Raw genomic sequence first — 24,221 nt, 5'->3', positions numbered from 1 at the left:
GGGGAAGGAAGAGAGGAGGGAGGGGTGAGGATTCAGGCTTTCCTTCCTCTCGATGACCTGGACCTGGGCTGCAGCCGCTCTGGCATTGTTTCCTGCGGAAACCCTCGGGGCCCACGAAGACCTCACGTTTCTCCCCAGCCGCTGGCAGCAGCCCCAGTCCAAGGGTCAGGCATCCAGCAGGTGCTCAATACTTACTTGGGAAAATGAGAAACGTGGCCAAGTTTGCTCTGGGAACTTTTCCCTTGTCTTCTCCCCACTTCTCCGGAGAAGCTGAAGGCAGAGCAGGTCTTGGGAGCACGCCCAGGCGCCCCATGAATAATTGACCCTTCCTGGCGGCTGTGCCCGGCTCAGTCTGAGGACTCGAGACCGGCCCAGCGTCTGAGTCAAGAAGCGGCTCCGAGTGGCGGGCGTTCCGGACGTTGGAGGCCGAGGGTCCGGCCTGCCCGGGAACGGGATCTGGGGCAGGCCAGGCTGTGCCAGAGCCCGCGGCCCCGCGGGGCGGCGCTGGGCCCTGACCCCCAGCGCTGCGAACGGCCACGCCTCGGCGCCCCCCAGCCGTGCGCCCGGTCGGGGGTGGGGGGCCGAGGCCCATGCCCAGGGATGGGAGAGCCCACGGGGGGCCGATCCCTCCTCCGAGCGCCTCCTCCCAGCCCCTTCTCAACCCGGTCCCGGCACTCGCAACCCGCGCCGCTCCCTCGAGCCTGGCCGTCCAGGGCTCTGCAAACAGCTGTTTAAAGGCTCTTTTACAGTTCAGTGCTCTGCGGGGATGTTTGTTCCAAGCCCATCTGCCTACTTTAAAAATATATAAGTAAAGAGCACACCCAGCTTTCCACCCTTGGCTGGGGAGGGGCGGACTCGGCGGCCCCCGCCCGCACTTCGGAAGGAACCGGCACCCAGCCGCCGCCGCTGCCCCCGCCCCCACCCCCGCCGACCCTCCTCTCAGGAGGACGCCCCGGGCTTCCCAGGGGGGAGGGGGCACGCAGCCCCCCGGACCCCTTTGTGCGGGGCCGGGCCCCCCATTTCCATGCGAGGTTCTGACGCTCCCCCTCTCCCCCGCTTCAGTTAATCTTTGTTCCCCTTTTCTGCTGAGAGGAGAAAAAAAAAAAAAAAGAGAAAGAAAGAAAAGGAGGAAAAAAGGCGTGACTTGATTTTCAAACGAAACTCCCACAGCAAACAAAACCCTTTTAGAGAAATAAGAAAGGAGGAAGAAGGAAGAAAAGAGGGAAGAAAAAAAAAAAGGAGAAAGAAAACCCTCCAGGCTTTCAATTTGAGTGGGAGAGTTGAACCGAAAGAAAGAGAAAGAAAGGAAGAAAAATCCTCTCTGCGGTAGAAAGAGAAAAGAAAACTTGGGCTGACAAGAGGGGGGTGCTGGGGGGGTGGAAGGAAGTGAGAAAACAAAAGAGAGATAAAAGGGCTGCTTTTCTGTCTCTCTTCCTCTGCGAGCTGGGTTAGGAGGAGCTGTTTTGCATCCCTTCACGTCAGCCCTGCCTCATTCCCTTCTTCCAGGGAGGGAGAGAGCGAGCAGGAGGGAGAGAGAGCGAGAGAGGAGAGGGAGAGAGAGGAGGGAGAGAGAGAGAGAGAGAGAGAGGGAGAGAAAGAGAGGAGCCGGAGGGAGGGCGGCAGGAGCAGGCGGCGGGCGCGCGTGGAGGCGGGCGGCGGGCGCGCAGCAGCAGCCCGGGCGGTGGGCAGCCAGGAGCCCCCGGCCCGGCCCCGGCCCCGGCCCCGGCCCGCCGAGGGCCCCAGCGCAGGAGCCGCGCCCGGAGCAGGGTGAGTGTCCCGCGCGGCCCCCCGGCCCCTGGCCCCGCAGCACCCGGCGGCGCGCCGGCGGGGGCGCGGGGGGCGCGGGGGTGGGTCGAGGCGGCCGCTGCCGACCCGCCCCCCGCCTCTCCCCGGGGACGGCCGCGCGCAGGCCCGCGCCGCGCTGCAAACATGTCGTCTTTTCCTTTCACTTCCACATTCCCTCATGCCGGAGAGCTGGAGGGAGAGAGGGAGAGCCGGGGAAAGAGGGAGAGATGGCGTCTGGGGGGTGGGGGGGCGAGGAGGGGGAGGGGAGGGAGGGAGGGAGCGAGCGAAAGAGGGCGAGAGCGAGGAGAGCGCGCGAATGAGCGAGCGAGCGAGGAGAGAGAGAGAGGGAGAGAGAGAAGCAGAAATGAAAGGAAAGCGCCGCGGTGGCGGCGGCGGCGGCGGAGCGGGAGGCCGGGAAGGCGGCGGCGGCGGCTCCCGGGCCCGCACGTGGGTGTCCCGGCACCCCGCGCGCTCCCCCCACACCCGGCCCGGGACTCAAAGTTTCACCCCCTCGCCTCGCCGCGCCGCCCCGCCCCTGCGGCTGCCCACAAACTTTATTCTCCGGGTGGCGGGGGGGGGGCGTGGGGGGGGGGGCGGTTGCTGCGCGTCCCCGCCGTCCCAGGTGGGGGGCGGGGGAGGGCCGAGCGCGCCGCCGCGGAGGAGGTGGGGGATCCGGGGCGCCCCGGAGGGCAGCCGGCTGCCACACGCGGTGCGCTGCTGGAACCCGGCCGGGCCGGCGTCGGGGCGCCCCGGGCGGGGGACCTGTTGAAGGCGCTCGCCGGCTGGCGGGGTCCCCACGGCCTGTCCCTAGGTTCCCTAGTTTCACTTCCCCTTCCTCGTCGCCACTCTGTCTCCTCGCGGTCATTTTCCTAATTGGACGGAGCTGTGGGGTGTGATCGGCGGCGTCAGATTAGGGGGGCGGGAGGCTGCCGGGTGGGCGCGGGGACCCGGGGACCGACGGGGCAGCCCCTGTAGGCGCGCGGATCCCACAGATCCGGCCCTGGTGCCACCCGCCCCCCGAACTGCAGACTTGCTAACTAGTGCGTATCGGGTTTTTTTTTCCAACTTGCCTTTTAAGATGACTTTTATGGTCGCTGCAACTGCTTCCCTCCAGTCTGAGCTGTAGTTTGGGAAGATTTAAGAGGCCTGGGAGGTGCTGGCGTGGGTTTTAACTAACCCGAAACGGTCCTTAGTGTATCTCTAAGCTCAGCGTTGGTTGGGGCAAAGGCAGAGCCGTAGTCTGGGTGCGTTTTCACAGGGACACTGCGAGGTGCTCGTCCTTCCCTGTCTGAGCGGTCCGCGAAAGACCATCCTGGTGGCCCACCTTTGAGCTGCAGGCTGAGCGCCCTAACTGTTAAGAACGCCCTGAGCGCCTTTATTTCTATGCAAAGTGGAAACTCCTAGCCGGTGTGGACCTGGAGGGGACGGAAACGGTTCCCGTGGGCGCCTGGGAAATTCACAAAAAATTCCCCCACAGGTGTGCAAAGCAGGACTTTGCACCCTTGGGGGTCACCCAGCCAACTTTGAAGCTACTCTTTGAGTTCTGCCTTTGTACACGTGTAAGCAAAAACGTCAAAGTTCATTTCTCCCAAGTAGAGGGCCTCTGGCCCTTCATCCCTGTTGTGCTTTTCTGGGGGGAAGGGGGCCTTCAGAGTACCGGGTCTTATGGGAGAGTGGAAGAGAACCACCCCTAATTGTCATTAGATATAGAACATGTATTTTTAGTGTTTGTGATTAAGCCAGGGGCCTGTCCAGTTTTGGGGAGGTGACCCAGTATGATCGTACCTTTCTTGTTTATTTTATTTTATTTGTTTATTTATTTGACAGACAGAGATCACACATAGGCAGAGAGGCAGGTTGGGGGGGGGGGCAGGCTCTCCCACCGAGCAGAGAGCCTGATGCGGGGCTCGATGTGGGGCTCGATGCAGGGCTCAATCCCAGGACCCTGGGATCATGACCTGAGCCGAAGGCAGAAGCTTTAACCCACTGAGCCACCCAGGCACCCCAGCTTTCTTGTTTATTTTAAAGGGAATATTGTTTTCTAGAGTTTTCTTGATGCCTTTATCAACTGGCCCATGAGCCACATATCACCCTGGGCCAGGCACCCGCCTGACCCTAATTGGTCACCTACAGCTCCAGCTGCATTCCCGTGCTCCAGGCACCTGCAGGATCTGCATTACCCTCACTCGAGGGCAATGGGAGTAGAGCTGCTTTCTTTTGAGTTGGGAGGAGGTGGTTGGGCATTTGGGTCACATTTTCTTTCCTGTGGTCTTTCCCGGTTGCCCACTTGTCTATGGAGGGAGATGCATTGAGTTGAAATGGGGTAGGTGCTCACTCTTCTCCAGGCAGATTCCTAGGTGAGTCCTCGTCCTGTGGTGTGTGGCCGGCAGGCCATTTGTTCTGTACCGGGGTCACTTCCATTCCAACCGGGCATTTCCTACCAGGGAGACTTATTTTAGGCTCGCCGTCTGGAGACAAGGAGACAGACAAGGTCTGGAGCCGTTCTCAAATTGAAGGAAGGGAGACTAATGGGACCACCGGAGATTTTGCATGACTTCTATTTTAGGTTTGCCTTGGGGCCCAGAGATATTTCTATCAGAGTCTGCTTAAAAAGTTCAAGTTTGAAGTTAGAAGGGAGTAAATAAAGGAGAAGGCGGGTGTGTCTCAGAGGGTGCTTGCTCACCACTGGGTCCCAGGCTCATGTTGCTGAATGAAGGCATCTGTGCATCTGCTGAGTCTCCTGTTAATGATGATGATTGATCTCAACCCTAAGACTTCAGAGCTGGAAGACACATCACAGATTTTCTAAGAGACACCTAGGCACAAGAAAAGCTCCATGCCCAGGGCCACACTCTGCGGGCAGAGTCAGCATCTGAATGTGAGCTTCCAGAGTCCATGTCCAGTGCTCTTCCGCACAAGGCCATGGCCTCTCTTCCTGCGGGGGTGCCGAATCAGGCTCTGTCCAAAGAGCATGGCTCTGAGAATAAGGAAACCATGGGTGTATGTATGCTGCCTGCAGGGGACAGGTAGATAGAACGCCTTATTGTCCAGGTGTGTTGCCCATGTACTGTTCTGAAGGGTTTGACAGGCCAGCGGTGACTGCTGGGGGGGAACTAGAAGCAAAGGCCCCCAGTTCCATGGGGTAGCATTTCATCTTCAGGATGTCCCCAAGTCACAGTCAGCAGTTTGGGATCTGGCCTGCTTTCTTCTTGCTTTGTACTCATGTGCGATTTATTTAGGACTGATCTGCTGTGAAGAATGGGTGTAAGGAAGAGTAAGAGGCCTGAACTGGTATCTGTTCATGAGTCAGATCTCCTCCTAGAACGTCAGCTCGTGAGGGTAGAAAGTCTGTGTTCGTTGCTGAGCCCGTGCCCAGAGCAAAGCCTGGCACATGGTGGGCCCTCTGTACTACTTGGCGAGTAAGTGTACTGGGCACTGGGAAAGAGACCTCCCTCCCAGAAGGAACCCACGAGTGACACACAGAGGGGGGGATGGGAAGGTGATTGATGGGACCTGCAGAGTTTTGCCGTGAGTCATGGCTTCAGACAAGCTCCAGACAGGTAAGGCAGGAGGAGCTGGGAAGAGTCGGTCCAGAATAGGTGGAGGCACTGGGTAGAGATTGTGCAAAACAACAGAGAGATCTCAAATTGCACTGCATAGACAAAGAACAGTAATAATCACGTATCTGGGGCTGGGCTTGTGCTCTATGTGTATGTCATGTCCCTTCGTATTCCCATTTGGCAGATGGGGAAACTAGAGCACAGAGAAGTTGAGTCACTTGTCCCAGGGCACAGAGCTGATAAACTTGAAACCCGGCTGTCTGGCTTCGGACTTTGCCTCCCTGGCTATGAGGTCAGGCATCTGTCCCCACACCAAGGAGCTGAGGCCTCAGAGCTTTGGGGTTCCTCAAAAGGGTGGTAGCAAGAGAGCTCAGAAAGGAACATTTGGTCTGCAGTAGAGTGAGGCTGGTCAGGGCGCGTGCCCTCTGCTCCCACAGCCAGAGCCCACACCGTGCTCCAAGACCATTCCCCCAAGGAAGACGTTAAGGGAATGCTTCTTTGAGAGGCCTAACTATCCCCCAAGCAGAATGGCTAGTATCAGATCTGGGACTATTTTGCTCCTGGTAAACATTTAGGAGATGTTTTTCTTTTGAAGTATCCTTTTCAGCTTAAATTTTAGTTGGTATGTATTTAAAACTGCTGGGAATCCTAAAGCTAGAAGTATCATCTGTTGGCCTTTGAGGCCTCCAGAAGGTGTTTTCCATGGGTGTAAACTTTCCCTTTCTTTCTTTTTTTTTTTTAAAGATTTTATTTATTTATTTGACACAGAGAGTACAAGCAGGGTGAGGGACAGAGGGGAGAGGGAGAAGCAGGCTCCCCACTTAGCAGGGAGCCCGATGCGGGACTCAATCCCAGGACCCTGGGATCATGACCTGAGCCAAAGGCAGTCGCTTAACCAACTGAGCCACCCAGGCGCCCCCAAACATTCCCTTTCTACTCCAGGATTCTGGGCCAGGCTCTCCTACAGCACAAGGGCTCCCCTTTCATTGACAGTATGATTTACCAGTCTCTGTGCTGGGCCCGACCTCATGCAGCTTGTAGTCTCCCTGGGAAACAGACACTGAACTAATAATTATACAAATACTCTTTAATTACCGTTGTTATGAACGCTTCAAAGGGAAAATGGTACAGAGGCCGTGGGAGCCGATAATCAGGGAGGATGGAGGAGAAGGGAGGCTTTCCTGAAGAAAGGCCATTGAAACAGCCACGGGAAGGGTGGGCGAAGAGGCTTTAGCCAGGGTGGGATAGTCCATTAACCTTGACATAAACCCTTGCTCCTCCAAGCGGTCCTGGCACCCCCAGCATCCGCATCACGGCCCAGGAGCCTGCTAGAAGTGAGAAACTGCATTTTTATGCAACTCACCTGCATGGTACAGTCTGAGACATGCCAAAGGAATCCAAGTACTGAGCCGGGAGCTTGTCAGCTTGACTGTGAATGAGAGGGGTGGCCACTGGGAAAGTTACTTTTCTGGTTAATGAGGGAATTAGATCATCTCATGAGTTCCTCCTGGCCTCTGTCATCTTTGGCTTTTGCTGGTTTGCGCTCTTTCCAAGCTTATTAAGAGCAAGGGCCTGGGCGTCTTCCACTTCCACCTCTGTGGGGGCCTGGTGGGGGGTGGAAGGACTCAGCAGGCACGGTCTGAGCCGTGGCCTGCTGTCAGTAGATGCTGCACAAGCGGCCCCACCATCCCATCGAGGGCTGCGGGGAAGGATCAGAATGATTCGCAGAGAGCATGTGCAGCTTTGTTGCACGCAGAGAGATGGTCTTAAGGTGACTCAGGGAGGATCTGGCCTGAATGAGAGCAAAACGGGCAAGGGTCAGAAAGGCTTTGGGGAAGAAAGGTGTAACATTTCTGTTGAAAGCGGAACCTGAAACGGGGGAGTTGCTCAATAGCCCATTGCTTGTGAACATGAGACTTAAAGCGTTGCCACAGAGTTTCGCGCCTGAGATCCCCACATCAGTGTAGAGAGGACGACGGGAGGGCGGGGGCGCAAGGGGGTACTTGAATTGCATGTGCAGCTATGCCGAGGGTAACGGGGATGAGCGTGCACTTTGTGCCCAGATCTCTCGCCAGCTTCCAAGGGGTCTGTGGCCTCCCCGAACTAGGGGCAAATGCCTTTTTTTTTTTTAATTAATTAATTATTTATTTTTAAAAATTATTTGACAGAGATCACAGGTAGGCAGAGAGGCAGGCAGAGAGAGAGGAAGGAAAGCAGGCTCCTTGCTGAGCAGAGAGCCCGATGCGGGGCTCAATCCCAGGACCCTGGAATCATGACCTGAGCCGAAAGCAGAGGCTTAAACCCACTGAGCCACCCAGGGGCCCCGCAAATGCCTTTCTTAACTAATCTCCACAACTCTCTTAGGACACAGCGCTTGCCAAGGACCAGGCCCCGTGGTAAGCACTTTCTGTATATCTGGTCATTTAGGTTGAAGAGCTTTCTGGAGGTCAAGTGTCAGAACCAGGCCTGGCACTGGACAGTCGGGCCCCAGAGCATCCCTGCTCACAAAGCCTCTCGTCGTTAACGTGGCAGGTGGGACTAGGGGAGAACTCTTCTGGCAGAACCAGAGGTGGAGGTTATGGAAGTCCCTATGATTTCCGGTTAAATGTCTCCCGGTTGCTCATGCATAAAACAGAAAGGTTTTTCCCGAGGAAACAGGTTGCACATCATACCAGGTTGCTGGGCTAGCCCATGAGAGCCTGTGTCACTATTGGGCCCAACTCATTTTTGTTTGCTCAGGGAAAAAAAAAAAAGAAAGAAAGAAAGAAAAAGAAAAACAAATTAGAAAACAAGATGGCCAGGCTAAATTAAAAATTCTAGCTTTGGGTGGGAGCTGCTCGAAGACATGCACTGTCGAATAAGGGGTGAGTTGGTGGCAAGAGACTAGGGTAGATTCCAAAAGGGGGATTAAAAGATGTGAGAAGCCAAAGCAGGGCCAAAAACGTATGACGAATCAGCAGCTTCAAAAAGGTAAAATGACTGGTTCTTACTACTTACTAATTAATGTGTGTAGCTCGAAGACCTGACCCTTCCCCCATCCCCAGTGCCTTACCCCCAAGTACAGAAGCCTTTTGTTTTCTCTTTAATTCATTTCTGTGTTAGGTGAATTTTTATCAGTGTGTATTATCTTTCTAATCTATATATTTATAAATTGAATAAAAGGACTAGTAGAAGTGGGTTGACCTGTACGGGTTTTTTTTTTTTTTTTTTTAAGATATTTATTTATTTATTTATTTATTTATTTGACAGAGAGAGATCACAAGTAGGCAGAGAGGCAGGCAGAGAGAGGGGAAGGAAGCAGGCTCCCTGCCGAGCAGAGAGCCTGACCCTGAGATCATGACCTGAGCCGAAGGCAGAGGCTCAACCCACTGAGCCACCCAGGCGCCCCTGTATGGGGGTTTTAATTCTGTCTTCTGCAACTGATATCATAAAGGCGTTTCTGATATTAAATCTATACACTCTATTGTGTGTATATTTTCGAAGTACTGAGAGACGTGTTGGAAACGTGAGGATTTTTAGTGCCATCGGAAGCTGAGAGTAGGGGATCATGTTGTGGCCGGACTGCTTTCCCTTTTTTCCTTCTGTAGCCCCAGTGTGTAATACTTAAGGGGATCAAAATCAGGGAAGAATGATCACACAGAAAGCAGGAGTGGGTCCTCCCTCCAGATTTACATGGGAAGCTGTAACTTCTGTGATGACTCTTGGTGATGTGTGGTTTGTCTTCTTTCTGGGTCATGTCTGAACGCCATCCATGACCCTTCCCTTTCCCAGTGGGGCAGTGGTGGGATGGGCCTCTAGATGGGGAGGGCTCTCCCGTGTGCCTTTGGTAAAAAACAAGAGCCAAGCTTTGGTGGTGGTTTTGTGCACCATATCACAACGTCCTCACAAGGACCACATCCCCTCCAGCCTTCTGAAAAGCATCAGGTACCCTTTGGGGGCTGACAGGGCTGGTAGGCTAACCCCCACTCTGTGATGTTTGATCCTGGAGCCGCACCTCCCATCACCAGCCACAGACCACGAGTTCACTGTGGTCTTGCCATTACCTAAAAGCAGGTCAGCTCTGAAATTCAGAATTCTTCCCATCCCCTAACACCCCTGCCCACCCCTGCCCCAAGCTGGGACGTCAGTGCCTACCATCAGTCCCATCCCTACATCCCCTGTGTCCTGCCCCAGCTGCCTCCCTAGGCCTGTGCACCCCACATTCTCCTTTGGCCCTGCCTCTCCCCAACTCCCGTATCACTCTCTCCCCCCCAGGACTTCAGAGAAGAGTTCACCCTGTCTGTCCCTGCTTCCTCTCTCCCACTCTTCTCTCCAGCTCTGAAACAGTAGAGCATTTAACCCCCTACTCCTCCCTGCTCTTACAAAGGCCCCTGGCCCACCCCCCGATCACACGTGGCAGCCCGTTTGAGGGCCTCTACTCATCTGACTTCTCCGTACCAGACACTGTCATGGAGAGTGCTGGCTTGTCACTCGGGGCTCTCTTCCTGCCTCTCTGATCCTACTGTTTTCTGCCATTCCCTCCTCTCCTGGCAATAGTTTGGTGCCTCTGCCATGGCTCACTGCTGCTCGTTTCCCTTCCATGGCTGTGGTTTCATTCTCTTACCCTATGTCCCTGTCTTCATGTGTCCTGTAAACGGTCCAGAGCTGGGTTGACCTTGGTTTTAGTTTTAGATATGTATGGATTTCTTTCTGCCATCTTATTATTTTGTGCTTTCTCTTTCTTCTGTTTCTGAGTCTTCATTCATTCTTTAACTTTTTAAAGACTTTATTTTTAAGTAATCGCTACTTCCATCATGGGGCTCAAACCCACCACCCCAAAATCAAGCGTTGCACACTCCACTGACCGACTGAGCCAGCCAGGCTCCCCTGTTCATTGTTTCTGATTGATTAAAAGTTTTTTTCTTTCTTTCTTCCCTTCACTCTGTTTTTTCCTCTCCTGTGTTGCAGGTTATACACTGTTTCTATTCTTTTAATGCATGCGGACTGTAGAAGGTATAAAAGTAGTTGGTGTCTCTATCTTTTCTCAAATAATGCAACGACCTTGGAATGCTTTATGTAAAAGTCATTGTTGTGACACATTCAGTTGTCACACAGGGGTTTAGATACATCTTGTTTCTCTCTTTTCAGTTCCACAAATCAGGCACTTATTTATTTATTTAAAGAGAGGGAGAGGGGAGGGCAGACGGAGATGGAGAAGGAGAGGGAGCTGACTCCACGCCCACCCAGTGCAGAGCATGACATGGGGCTCGATCTCATGACCCTGAGATCGTGACCTGAACTGAAATGAAGAGGGAAGCTTAACCGACTGAGCGGCCCAGGCCCCCTGGGCATTTATTTTTAATGTTCTGTGCAGTTAACCTTTGGTTTGATTTTCCACCTGTTTTCCATTTTGTTTACTTAGATTTCTCCTTGCATCTCAGACCTACTTTCTGAGATCAGAACCCCATGTGGTGAAGACCTTTAGTCATAAACTTTTCGGTTCCTGATTGGCTAAAATCGTGTGTCATCCTTGTTGTTAACGCATTGTTTTAGTGGGTATAAAACATTAGCTTGATAGCTATTTTCTCTGAGTATGTAAAGATAGTATTACAGACGTGGCTGGGTGGTCCGCTCATGGGACTCTTGATTTCGACTCCAGTCATCATTTCAGGGTCCTGAAATCTGGCTCCACGCTCAGTGCAGAGCCTGCTTGTCCCTCTCCCTCTCCCTCTGCTCTTCCCCTGATTGTGCATGAGCACTCTCTCTCTCTCTCTCTTAAATAAATAAATAAAATCTTTTTTAAAATAAAGTTAATAAAGATAGTATTCCATTGTCTTCTGGCCAGTTGTTGATGTTGAGAAATTGCTAGCACAATTCTCAAGTATTATCTTCTGCCTGGTTGTTGTTGATGGTGGTGGTGGGGTGTGTGTGTGTGTGTGTGTGCACGTATGCACACTCATTTGTATGTTTTGTTGTTCATTATTATTTCCTTAGGAGTGGATTTGAATCTCTTTGGCTAAGGATTCATTGGGTTTTCTGAAACCAAAGATTGGTGACTTTTATCAGTTCTGAAGGATTTTCAGCAGTTATCTCTTAGAATGTTATCTCTCCATCATTCTCTCTCTCTGGTCTCTCTTTTGGGAACTCCAGTTAGATGTAGGGTAGATCTTACTCTGTCCTTTATGTTTCTTAACTTTCATTTCATTTTCAGTCTTTTGGGTTTTTTGAAATGTTTTCTGGATAGTATCTTACTTGTCTTCCAACTCACTAATTCTCTCTTTAGTTATTTCTAATCTTCTGGTTAGCCCTTCCACAGAAGTATCGTTAGTATCAATATTAACTCACAAATTTTAATATATTTGCATGTTTCCATTGCAGTTACAATTTTTGATGCTTATCCTTTGAGTTTTTAATCTGGATGATTATATTTTTTTATTTCTTTGTTTCTATTTTATCCTTTTCTGAGGACACATGGTGGTTTGTGTTTTTTAATAATCTCTTACTCCTTACTTGTGTTAATTCCCCGTTTTTTTTGTTTTTTTTTTGTTTTTTTTTTTAAAGATTTTATTTATTTATTTGACAGAGAGAGATCACAAGTAGACGGAGAGGCAGGCAGAGAGAGAGAGAGAGAGGGAAGCAGGCTCCCTGCTGAGCAGAGAGCCCGATGCGGGCCTCGATCCCAGGACCCTGAGATCATGACCTGAGCCGAAGGCAGCGGCTTAACCCACTGAGCCACCCAGGCGCCCAATTCCCCGTTTTATTAATCACATTAACTATACTTACTTTTGGACTCTGTATCAGATAATTCCAGTCCCTAAAATGTTTACAGGGACAGTTCTGTCCTACGATGCTTCTGCTTATTCCCACTCTTGAGGGCTCGCTTCTTATGTGTTTCATGACTTTTGCTTTTGCTTTTAAGATTTATTTATTTATTTGAGTGAGAGAGAGAGAGAGGGAGCACGCATGAGGGAGGGAGAAGCTGAGGGAGAGGAAAGAGAATCCTCAAGCAGACTCCCTGTTGAGCACAGAGCCCAAGGCAGGCTCTCACCTGAGCCAAAATCAAGAGTCACACGCTTAACCAAGTGAGCCACAAGGTGTCCCTGTATGCTTCATGATTTTTTTTTAAAGATTTTATTCAATTACTTGAGAGAGAGAGACAGCACAAGCAGGGGAAATGTCAGGCAGAGGGAGAGGGAGAAGCAGGTTCCCCACAGAGCAGAGAGCCTGACGTGGGTCTCCATCCCAGGACCCTGGAATCGTGACTTGAGCCGAAGGCAGATGCTTAACCGACTGAGCCACCCAGGGGCCCCATGTCTCATGATTTTTGATTGTGAGTTTATGTTTGTTGGAATTCTATCTGCGAGGATTCTTTGAAATATGGATATTTTCTTTCTTCCACAGAGGATATGTGCTTTCTTCCAGACACCTGAAGGCCCTTCAGATTAGTCCATTGATTTATAATTCTTAGTGTGCTGTCTCGAGGGCTTGGCAATGATCGCAGATCCTCAGAGGAGCCCTTTTTTTTTTTAAGTCCACCCATAGCCAACACGATACCAGATTACTTCCTTCCTGATTATATATGACCAGACACCCTACTTTATCTCATCATTTCCCTATTGCCAAGTAGTTTCTCTCCATATTTGGACAAAGTCCTGGTCATGCCAGGCCCAATTAAAAACCATGTATCTTCGGAGCCATCCCTTGCAGAATCGACCTGCTCTCCCACATCCATTGGCCCTGTTGCCTTACCCCTTAGTCTGTAGATGTGCGTGTTTAGACCCCACATTGCATTCTGAGTTTCTGGAAAGCTCGGAGTGGTGTCATTTATTTCTGGAACCCCAGCACCTGGTGCACTGTTGGCCATCGTAGTTGCTTAATAGAGACCTATTCATTGAGCAGAATTTATGGCAAAATCAAGTCTTCTCTTCTTCTTGGATAGAATTAAAAAAAAAAAAAAAATCCAAGCACAAACCTGCCCCGTAATCTTAGACGAGTCCAGTTTACTTTTTTGGATCTCAGTATCCTCAGCTGTAAAATGAAGGGATGCTTCTGAGATCTCCACTTGTTCTGAGATGCTGGGATTCGGCACAATTTGCATGATTGTCAGTCATGATAACATGGATCAAGTCTTGGCTCACAAATGGAATTGAGGGATGTGAGGGCCATGGAGAGAAGGAGCATGATTTGAAGCAGCTGGGCAGGATTTGAAGAGGAAAAAAGAAAAAGGACTCAGAGGCAAATTAAAGGTAATTTGATATGAATAAAGATGGCATTTTAAAATTTGTGACTTGAGATGACAACTTGATGGCTTTCTTTAAAAAATAAACAAACTAGGGGCACCTGGGTGGCTCATGGGTTAAGCCTCTGCCTTCGGCTCAGGTCACGATCTCAAGGTCCTGGGATCAAGCCCCCAATCCGGCTCTCTGCTCAGCAGGGAGCCTGCTTCCCTCTCTCTCTCCCTGCCTCTCTGCCTACTTGTGATCTCTCTCCCTCTCTCTGTTAAATAAATAAATAAAATCTTTTTTTTTAAATGAACACACTATAACACTATAAATTTCAGATGGCTTAAAGATGGTAAATATAAAAAAATGAACCCAGGAGATACTATGGCTTAAAACCCAGAAACCATAAAAGAAAAGATTGACGTATTTATACACAAGTAAGAAATTTCTGTGTGGCTAAAATCATCATAAATGGAATCAGAAGAGTCTCCTAGTTCTCAAAACTAGAGAACATTTTTGCAACATAGGTCATAGATAGAGCGGGTTTCCTTAATATCTAAAGAGCTCCTACAAATCATTAAGAAAAAGACAGTCAGCTCAACTTTTTTTTATGTTTTATTTTATTTCATCTGTTTTTTTCCAGGTAGCTCTAGGGCCAGCGTGGGGCTTGAACTCATGACCCCGAGATCCAGAGTCACATGCTCCACCAACGGAGCCAGGCGTCCCTCAACTCAATTTTTTTTTAAGATTTTATTTATTTGACAGATAGAGATCACAAGTAGGCAGAGCGGGGGTGGTGGGAAATAGGCTCTCTGCTGAGCAGAGAGCCCAGTGCTGGGCTCCATCCCAGGACCCTGGGGTCATGACCTGAACCGAAGGCAGAGGCTTTAACCCACTGAGCCACCGAGACACCCCTCAACTCAATTTTTAAAAGAGACTACAAACATGGACAGTTCACAGAATAAGAAATACAAATGGTTCTTAACCTTGTAAGACCATGCTCAACCCTCTGCTAATTAGAGAGATGCAAGTTAACTCTATTCTGGAGAAGTCCTAGTGGGGATAGATACTCCCGTCATTGTCTGCAGAGTGCATGTTGTACAGTGAGGATTTTGACAATATTTATTAAAATCCAGAGTGCACAAGCAATTCCAGTTCTGGGAATTTTTCTCACAGGTATGTGGCATAACATGCAAAACGAGCATTTTTCAAGACAGTTCATTGCATCATTGATTGTAAAAGCAAGAAGCCAAAAAAAAAAAAAAAAAAAAAAAAAAAGAAAGAAAGAAAGAAAACCTTAATGTCCACCAGGAGGGAACAGATAAATAAATTGACCTGTGATCATACAATGCAGTTCGTGCAGCTGTAAAAAAGAATCTGAACGTTCCCTGTGTATCCATGTGGCCCTGGTCACTGAGGTATTTTCTTAAATGAGAGAGGACAGGACAGAATTGCCTGTCTGCAGTAGCTCTGCAAGGTTACTTTTAATACATCTCAAATTTTATGCCTTATGTGCATATCCTACCTAACCCCCCCCCAAAAAAATTATTTTTAAAGAAGGAAGTTAAGGGGCACCTGGGTGGCTCAGTGGGTTAAGCCTCTGCCTTGGGCTCAGGTCATGATCTCAGGGTCCTGGGATCGAGCCCCGAGTCGGGCTCTCTGCTCAGCGGGGACCCTGCTTTCTCTCTCTCTCTGCCTGCCTCTCTGCCTATTTGTGATCTCTCTGTCAAATAAATAAATTAAATCTTTAAAAAAGAAAAGGAAGTTAAGGTTAAAAAAAAAAAGAGGAAGGTTAAGGTGGAAAGAAGGAAAGATGGGAAGAAAAACCTCACCTTTGCTCTGCATTTTCACACAGGGCATCTTAGTTACTCCCCTCACCTGTGAGGTTACCATTTTTATAGACAGAGAAACTGAAGCTTCAAGTCCGAAATGACGTGCTCGAGTTCACGGAGAGAGCTCTGGAACCTGGCATTGAATCTAGTTATCACTCTAGAACCACTGGGCTCCTGTCTATAGACGAGTATTTTTTTTTCTTGTTTTCCTCCCTTATTTATTTTTTTTTTTAGATTTTTTTTTTTATTTATTTAACAGACAGAGATCACAGGTAGGCAGAGAGGCAGGCAGAGAGAGGAAGGGAAGCAGGCTCCCTGCTGAGCAGAGAGCCCGATGCAGGGCTCGATCCCAGGACCCTGGGATCATGACCTGAGCAGAAGGCAGAGGCCTTAACCCACTATTCCTCCCTTATTTTTAACTGACATCCCATTGATTAAAGAGCACTGGCTGTACACCATGGCCGAAGGCCCACCCCTCCCAAGGGAGAGAGTGGAAAGTTCTGTCCCACCTCCCCCAGCTGGCTTGCTGGCTCTCAAATGCCTATGGGGCAGAGCTCAGGCAGTAGGTGGTGGAGACAGCCCCCGAGCCCAGCCAGCCACATCAGACACAATGAGGAGGATTAGGGATGGGCTTTGCAGCCCTACCTTTGAAGTTCCCAGCTTTTATCAGAGTGTCTGAACCTTAACATTATTTCAAGGGAGCTTTTATTACTGTCTGTGAACTGGCCTCAGGTAGGTACCAGCTGCCGTCAGGTGCTGAGGGAACACTTCCTGGTGCCTGAAGCCTGAAGCCAGGGCTTTCACTTTGTTAAATGGCGGAGAAGTTTTTAGGGCTAAAGGCACTTGGTACTTAGAAGATTCTGGAAGAATAATTTTCTGTTTCTATTTTTCTATCCAGAGGTGCAAGTGGATGGCATCCCTTTAATTAAAGGGAAGGAAAAGTGCTTGCCTTTTTTTTTTCTTTGCTTTTCTTTTCCTTTTTTTTTTTTTTGGTCTTCTGTGCTGTTTTCAAAGTAGAGTATTGACAGCTTCTTTTTTGTCAAGGAGAAATGCTGTAGGAGAACAAAGCTAAAGGTGTTGGCCGTGTATAATACGAGGCTGTAATTTATAGGTACAGCTTCACCCAGGGGAAGAATTTGATGTCTTTAAGAGCTACAAAATCATCCAGCACCACCTGTCCTCGTGTGTGGCATCACATTTATTTTCTGAACTGGAGTCATCATTTCTTAAGAAAGAGGCAGGGTCCTTTGGGGCCGAGGACTTATTAAGGGGGTAAGAAGTCTTTAGGATCTTTGGGCCTGAGCTGGCATGTCCAACCCCTGTCGAGATGCTACTTGGTATCTTTACAAGGGATCTGTCCCAGTGGCACACACTCCCACCCTGTCCATTCGTGTTTGTCTGGCTGGTGAAAGTGCCCTGAACATCACAGAGCTGTCCCCGTGTAAAGTTTGTACCCAGCCATTCACTGAGTGCATAAGCAGGTGGGAGGCACCCAGCATACGTTCCTCAAATGAATAAATTCTTTTTATTATTAGAGGTGGACTTTAAAGGTTTTGATCATAAAGAGCACTGGAGAAATTTAGATGTCTGCCATGATTCCTCCTTGGGTTTTCCTGACGCTTAAAATAATTAAGACCATCTTCTGTAGAACTGTTCCTTCCTTGGGCTCTAGGTCATCTCTGTTAGGCAAAGGCCAACTTCTATAAATCGTGTGCTGAGTACTCTTAATGCCCTCTCGAGTGTTCCAGTCCCAGTCCTCCTGGGTTCCAGAACCCAGTCCTCCTGGGTTCTAGCTCATTCTCCAGGAGAACTTCTGTATAACATCAGCTAAGTTCTTTTGTTTCGGTTACAGAGCTTGTCGGAATCTGTCTTCCAAACCCCAATTTTATTTTATCTTATTTTATTGTTATAATTATTATATTTTAGAGACAGAGAGAGCATGTGTGCGAGCAGAGGGGAGGGGCAGAGGGGAGTTGGACCCTTAACCGACTGAGCCATCCAGCCCCCCCGCCAACCCCCCTCTTAGAGCTTTTATGCCTTTGTTGTAAAAATTTATTCTCTAGGGTCCCCTGCGTAGCTCAGTCAGTTAAGCATCTACCTTCAGCTCAGCTCATGATCTCAGGGTCCTGGGATCAAGCCCTGCATCAGGCTCCCTGCTCAGTGGAGAGCCTGCTTCTCCCTCTCTCTCTGCCTGCCACTCTGCCTACTTGTGCTCTCTCTCTCTCTCTGTCAACTAAATAAATAAAATCTTAAAAAAAAAAAAATTTATTCCCTATCCAGGTAGGTTAACCCGTCTGAGCTCAGGAACTGGCCTCCCCCCACCTCCCTTTTTGAATTTACTGTTTAAAGAGACAGCTATTGTCCCGTCCTCCACAAAGGACAAAAGAAATGTTTGTTTTGCCTTTTTGCACCTTGGCCCCACTGCTTGCTCTGGTTCCCTCTCCCGGTGGCAATTATTTGAAAGACCTGGACAGAGAAGTTGGGTTCTGAGTATTCTGGGGTGGGGGGGGTGGCTGTCTGCTTATGACTCACACCCTGCCTGCACTCACTCCGACCTCCCAGAGATTTTAATTCCTCTTTGCTGGAAACTACTCCTTAGCTCTTGAAAATATTCTTAGGTGGTTTGAAGATGTCTCTGTTCAGTTTTGGGGGTTTTGTTTGTTTGTTTTCCAAATCCAGTTCAGGTTTGAATGTCCGAGGAATGAACAGTCTCTTGGTTCTTGGATCTCTTCCTTTTGTTTTTTAGAAAATAGATTTTATTGATTTTTTTTCTTGTTACAAAGAGATTTATGATTTTTGCAGAAAATTTAGGAAACATAAACAGGCAAAAAGGTGAAAGCAAAACCCTTCTATAATTATTAATATTTCAGTATATTATATGCCCTTCCAGCCTATATTTTTTTAATTAAAATGAGATCATACCATGTTTACCTTCATGTTACTTTTTTCTTTCCTTTTTTTTTCTCTTCTGTAACAGTTTGTGATTAAAATTTTCACGGAGTTAAATCTCTTCCTCCAAGTCACTTTATTTTTTTTCTTAGTTTTTTTTTTTAAAGATTTTATTTATTTATTAGAGAGAGAGAGCACACACACGAGCCAGGGGGAGGGGCAGAGGGAGGGGGAGAAGCAGACTCCCTGCCCAGCAGGGAGGCCTCGGTGGGGCTCAATCCCAGGACCCCTGGACCATCCAGACGCTTAACCAACCGAGCCACCCAGGCACCCCTATTTTTTTTCCCGTTTTAATTCCAGGAGAGTAAACATACAGTGTTACATTAGTTTCAGGTGTGACGTATAGGGACTCAGCTTCTGTATGCCTCCTGAGCTCATCGACCCTAGCTCACTTTAAAGGACTGCACAATAGGGGCACCTGGGTGGCTCAGTGGGTTAAGCCTCTGCCTTTGGCTCTAGGGGACAATCTCAGGGTTCTGGTGATCGAGCCCCTCGTTGGGCTCTCTGCTCGGCAGGGAGCCTGCTTCCTCCTCTCTCTCTCTCTCTCTCTCTCTGCCTACTGTGATCTCTGTCAAATAAATAAAGTCTTTAAAAATTTTTTTTAAGAAAAGGGCTGCATAATATTCTTTCGAACAGAAGGACCATAATACAGTTAAGCATCCTCCCTACGTTTCCAGTATGTTCTCTCTTCCTGTCTTCTAAGGGACGTTGTTGGGTATTTTTGCCCACAGCCTTGATTATTCCTTGGGATCCGTTTCTAGAAGGGAATCCCTGGGCCGAGGACGCATTCTAAAGGCTCTTTTCTGATAGCTAAACAGCCCTCCAGGAAGGTTATACTGTTATTTTTACTCCTTTTGGGTAAATCCAAAGGCCTTTTCTTTTAAGCCCTGGCTGGGTGTTTCTCAGACATCACTTTTCCAAACGTGGAGCACGTGCTGATGGAAAGCGGTGTCCGGGCAGCGGCCTGAGCTGAGCGATGAGGTAGGACATCCCATCCTTGCCCCTGGGCTTGCTGGGGGACCCGAGGGCTGGGTCTGCTCAGATCGCCGGCAGCTGGGCAGGCCTTCAGCTCCCCAGGGAAACCTCCAAGGTGCCCACCCTTAGAAGGCCCGGGACGGTCCTGGCTTCGAGGGTTCCAGAGTGGTGGGGAACTCGGACAGTCTTTCCTCCGAGAGGATGCCCGAAAAGCAGACATCCCACCCTGAGGCCAGAGACCAAGGCTGCTTCTCCGGACCTGGCTTGGGGTTTGGGGTTACAGGTCCCAGGGATTTTCTATGCAAACGCCCCCCCTCCTCCCCAGGGCGGGGAATGCGTCTGCCCAGACCTCCAGCCGCGCCAGCCTGACTCCTGCACCACTGGGCTGGAGGAAGGCTTGATGGAATTACGGAGGAAGTAACATTTGCTCAGGCTAAATCGGGCCTTCCTGTTCCAGCTTCAGACTCGCTCTTCCTCCTTTTCGGCTCTCTTCCTCCTGCATGTCAGCCCGTTCTTTGGGGCAGTTTTGGTTGGCCTCGGTGGGGCTTCTGAAGACCTTCCCTGCTTCTTAGCTTCCCTCCTTCCTCTCCTGTGCCAGGGACACCCAGGCTAGTGCCCACCTTCCGGATCTGGCACATTCAAGCGTGTCACCACCGCTCCTTCCTGGCTCCCCCCACTTGCTCTCCCAGGCCTGGTGGAAAGGCCACAGGGGCTCCTGGAGGTCCAGACTGCTCCTCTCCTACCCAGAGACACAGCATGCCAGCTGCTGCTGTTGGGTTCCAAAAACAACAACAACAACAACAAAACACACACAAAACCCAGCCCCCTGAGATGAGGGTTGGATGTTTCAGTTTCTATGAACCTGTGCTGGAAATGAGAGGCGCAGGCCGGGAGAGGGAGGCTGGAGGTTTCCCCTGGGTGGACTTTGTTTAAAATTTAATATGCTCTTCCTTTCTCCCGATGCACCAGCGACGGCTTCGAGCTCCTTTGTCATTGGAGCCCTGTTATCTGTCTGGTGGATGAGATCTCTTATCTGCCGGGCCTTCCTCTTGTCTCTGAATAGCCCATCACCATCCCACCCTCGCTCCCCCGCACCATCCCACCCCCCCATTTGTGATGCACCCTTAGATCCCATTCCACTGCCGGACAGAGAATGAAACCTGTCACTTCGCTTCTTAGCCAATTAAGACCTGGGGAAGATGAGGGTCCACTTTTAATGGTGTTGGACGCACCAAGGCACAAGCGGTGGGCAACTTTAGTGTCCAGTTAGAGGGGGTGTGGAACCCCGCCTTTAGCAGTGGGGAGCGTGCTGGGTCCCAGGGTGAGGGTCCCGGCTCAGGGTGACCCGAGACAAGGTCATGGGTTTGCCCCCCTGTGTGTTCCAGCTTCTGCCTGGGCACCGTCTTGGCCCTGGGGAGCTCTGCAGGACAGAAAGTGTTTTCACTATGGAAACAGGGAGCTGCTCTTTTTGCCACAAGCTCCCCATGGAAGTGGGCTCTGACACAGAGGGGAGGACGTTACCTTAAGCCATAGGACTCGGGTTCACGGGAGCCATGGCTCTGCATCTTGGCTCACCATCTCCCAGCCCTGATGAGGCACAGCCTTCCTGACCAAGCCTTGGTTTCATGGCCTATGAAATGGGTTTATGAGCCTACTTTTTACAGCTGTGCTCTGTGCGGGATAACACACGGAAATCGTTATTACCTGAGTACACAGGGCCGTCAAGTCAGGGAAGAGCCATCCTGAGTTCTCTTCTCTCTTACGAATCTCCTTATTCTTCATCAGAGCAGCAAACATTTACCAGGCATCTACCATGTGCTCAACTCTGTGGCATGAAGGGAAACAGCAGGGCCTTTGTGTCCAGTGAGCCCTCAGCCAGAAGGAATATTGGGTTTGCAAACAAGAGCACAGGAAGTTGGGAACATGGTGGGGGTAGGAGTATACGCAGAGAAGACTGCCTGGAGGAGGTGGTATTTAGGGGAGTCTCAGCAGACAAGGGGAGCAGGAGCATCCCATTGGGTACTGGAACATGCCAAGGCAGAAAGAACCGGCACATTTGAAGACTCAGTGGTGGTTTGGTATAGATGGCAGGTAGGATGTGTAGGGGAGATGGTAGAAGATGGGGCTGGAGGTGTAGGCAGGGGCTGGCCTGGGAATGTGTCCAAAGGCTTGGACTTAATTCAGAGGCTAGCCAGAGTCCCCCTGGGCTCTGAGCAAAGGAGCAACATGACAGATCACTGGCATCAATCAGGGGACTTGGGACTCATATTGTAGTTAAATCCATGTGGGTAAATCCCCGTGGAAACGTTGACCTGAGAGTCGAGAAAGCCCTCAGAGGAATAAGTGTAGCACTTAGGCTTGAATTCCTCCTCCTTTCCCCTAGAATTTCAGCTTTGCACCCATTGTTTACAGATAATTTACAAAAGTGCATTTTCTATGCTTGATTGTATTTCTTAAAACTCACCAAGAAATAACCCCAAGTAAATTTTTCCACCAGGTGTGTTCCTAATACATATTTATGGTTACCAAATTGATTTGAGAATGTAGGAAGCTCTTTTGAAATGGTGCATGAGCGCGTGAGATCTCTGTGCTGGATTTCCCCGAAGCCGGGCAAGAGAAAGAGAAGGCAGAAAAGATCCTGTGTTTGTTGAGCACCGGCTCCGGGCCCAGCACAGGGCTAGACTCTCTGAATTCAATAACCCTGCAAGAAACAGCCTTCCGGACTAATTAGGGGCAGGGAAACAAGTTCACGCGGGCGGCCACTTCCCCAAGGCCTTGTGCCTGTAAGGGATGGTAGGGGGATTGGAACCCAGGTTTGAGAGTTCACACTCCATCCATTGAATCACTCTGCCACCCAGCCCTTAGGGCACAACAGAACAGTGAAGCAGGACATCCCGAGGCGGGCCGGGTGAGCCACTGGAGAGGCTTCTGGATAAAAATTAGACCGAAAATACGAGCTCACTCCCATTTTCCCTCTGTGAGCACTTCTGCTGGCTGACAGGCTGAGAACACGGCTCTCCTAGAGAGCCTTCTTCCAAAGGGTGATGGCTGGAAGTCCTTGGCTGCATTCTGATTGGGGTGTTTCAGCTGGCTGTGTAGACGCTACATAGAGCAGACTGCGGGAACTTGGTGCCTGCAGGGAGAACGGAAGTTTTGTGGGGAGCCACAGGAGCTCCTGGCACACCACGCCACTGGTGAGCTCCCTTTTGCATTTGCAAGGGCCCAGTGGGGGGTTTGGACAGAGTTGCTTCAAGTTCAAGTTCAACTCTAGCAGTTGGGCTGGGGTTGGAAATGAGGTTTTGGGGGGTGGGCCTTAAAGACCATGTAGGAAGGGAAAAAATAAAAGCCCACGTGGGTCCGTTGTAGTAGTTGGATTTTGCTGTTTTTTTCCTTCAAAGGACGAGTCTGCCTTCCCAGTAGGAAGGGCATGCTCGTGTGCGAGTGGGGACCACGGAGGATGAGGGTGACTCCCCTGGGTGCCCCTGGGAATGAACGTTCTCCTCCAGAGGGGACCTCCAGCCCCAGAGTGACTGTGGGTCCCTCCCCAGGGCTGCCATCTTCAGGTGTCATTGCCATTGTCATTACAGTTCAAATCCTGTCATTCCTCACGTTCGTTTGGTGACTTCCTTAACCGTGGCCAGGGGACGGTTTGCAAAAACACTCCGTCGCAGAAGCATTTCTCTTACCAAAGCGTAGGCAAATGAGCATTCAGAGAAATCTTATTATTAAGATAGTAAATCTTAAAAATTTTAAATTTAAAAATACGGGAAAGTGTCACGGTGTCAGAGTGGCTCTGTCGGTTGAGCGTCCGAATCTTGATCGCAGGCTCGTGAGTTTAAGCCCTGTGTTGGGCTCCATGCTGCTTAAAAAAAGAAGAAGAAGAAGGAGAAGAAGTAGAAGAAGGGGAAGGAGGAAGGGGAGGAGGAGGAGAAGAAGAGGAAGAAGAAGGAGAAGAAGGAGGAGGGGGAGGGGGAGGAGAAGGAGAAGAAGAAGAAAATACGGGCAAGTAAAAATTGCCCATAATCTCCTCAAAGTAAAAAGTTCCAACACTGTTCAGTGCCTTTATGTCTGTGGTCCCAGTCTTCTGCAGTGCACATATGTAAACATACCGTATTTTAAACGTGGTTACAAGCACATTGAACTTTGTATCCTCTTTCTCTTACATTTGACGTAACATTATGGCAAGCAAGAACTTTTGAAAAGCCTTGTGCTTTGCAAGCGAGCATATGCTTTGCAGACATTTCTGTCAGCCCAGTAACCAACTGTAAGAACTCACGTTCCACCCACAACAGAAATTGTGCCAGTCGGGGACTTCTTTGATCCACCGTGCAGTAAACGTAGCCAAAATAATTGTAAATTTAAACAGACTAAAACCAAAATGCAACCACTTGAAAAAATTTAAAACCCTCTCCTAAATTGCTCTTTGGTCAAGGAAGAAATAAAGAATTTAGTGACAAATACTTAGAAAGCCTTGAAAACCAGAATGCCACATAACCAAACCTCTGGGAGACAGCCGCGCTATTCTCATGGACTTAAATGCTTTTATTATGAAGAAGGGAGACAGAGAAAAAGAATAAACTGAGCATTAGCCTGAGATCTTAGGGGAAAAAAAAAAAAGAATAAAAAACAGCCCCTAAGGAAAATGGGGAGAAAAAAAAGAGTAAAGCCAGAAATAAATGAATTAGAAAACAGAAACACATTAAAATTAGCAAATATGTTCAAGAGCTGATTCTGTTTTTAAACAAACAATAAAGTAGACTAACCTCTGGCAAATCTACTTCAGAAGTAAAAGAAAGAAGAGAAAAAAATAATAGGAACGAGAAAGGGAATATCGCGATAGAGACATTTTAAGAAATAAAAATGTAGGCACAATCGGCTTCAGTTTGAAAATCTCAAGTAAATGAAGGCTCTTCTGAAAA

At 49.6% G+C, this 24,221-nt stretch overlaps 1 protein-coding gene across 2 annotated transcripts in view; it reads left to right on the top strand.

Moving 5' to 3' along the window:
- Positions 1-1,085: 1,085 nt before the first annotated feature.
- Positions 1,086-24,221, top strand: part of ZNF710 (zinc finger protein 710) — a 67,465-nt gene continuing 44,329 nt past the window's right edge. Inside the window, exon 1 of one of the 2 annotated variants that reach the window (XM_047735577.1) lies at positions 1,086-1,767. The gene's annotated coding sequence lies outside the window, so the exon portion shown is untranslated. Of the gene's footprint in view, positions 1,768-4,561; positions 5,346-24,221 lie in introns of those variants that run through there. The other variant, XM_047735578.1, reaches the window with a different exon arrangement.

Source organism: Lutra lutra, chromosome 7, assembly GCF_902655055.1.
Source record: "Lutra lutra chromosome 7, mLutLut1.2, whole genome shotgun sequence".
Classification (NCBI taxonomy): Eukaryota; Metazoa; Chordata; class Mammalia; order Carnivora; family Mustelidae; genus Lutra; species Lutra lutra.
The sequence above is the reverse complement of the archived record's forward strand: the minus strand, read 5'-3'. Positions and strand labels throughout refer to the sequence as shown.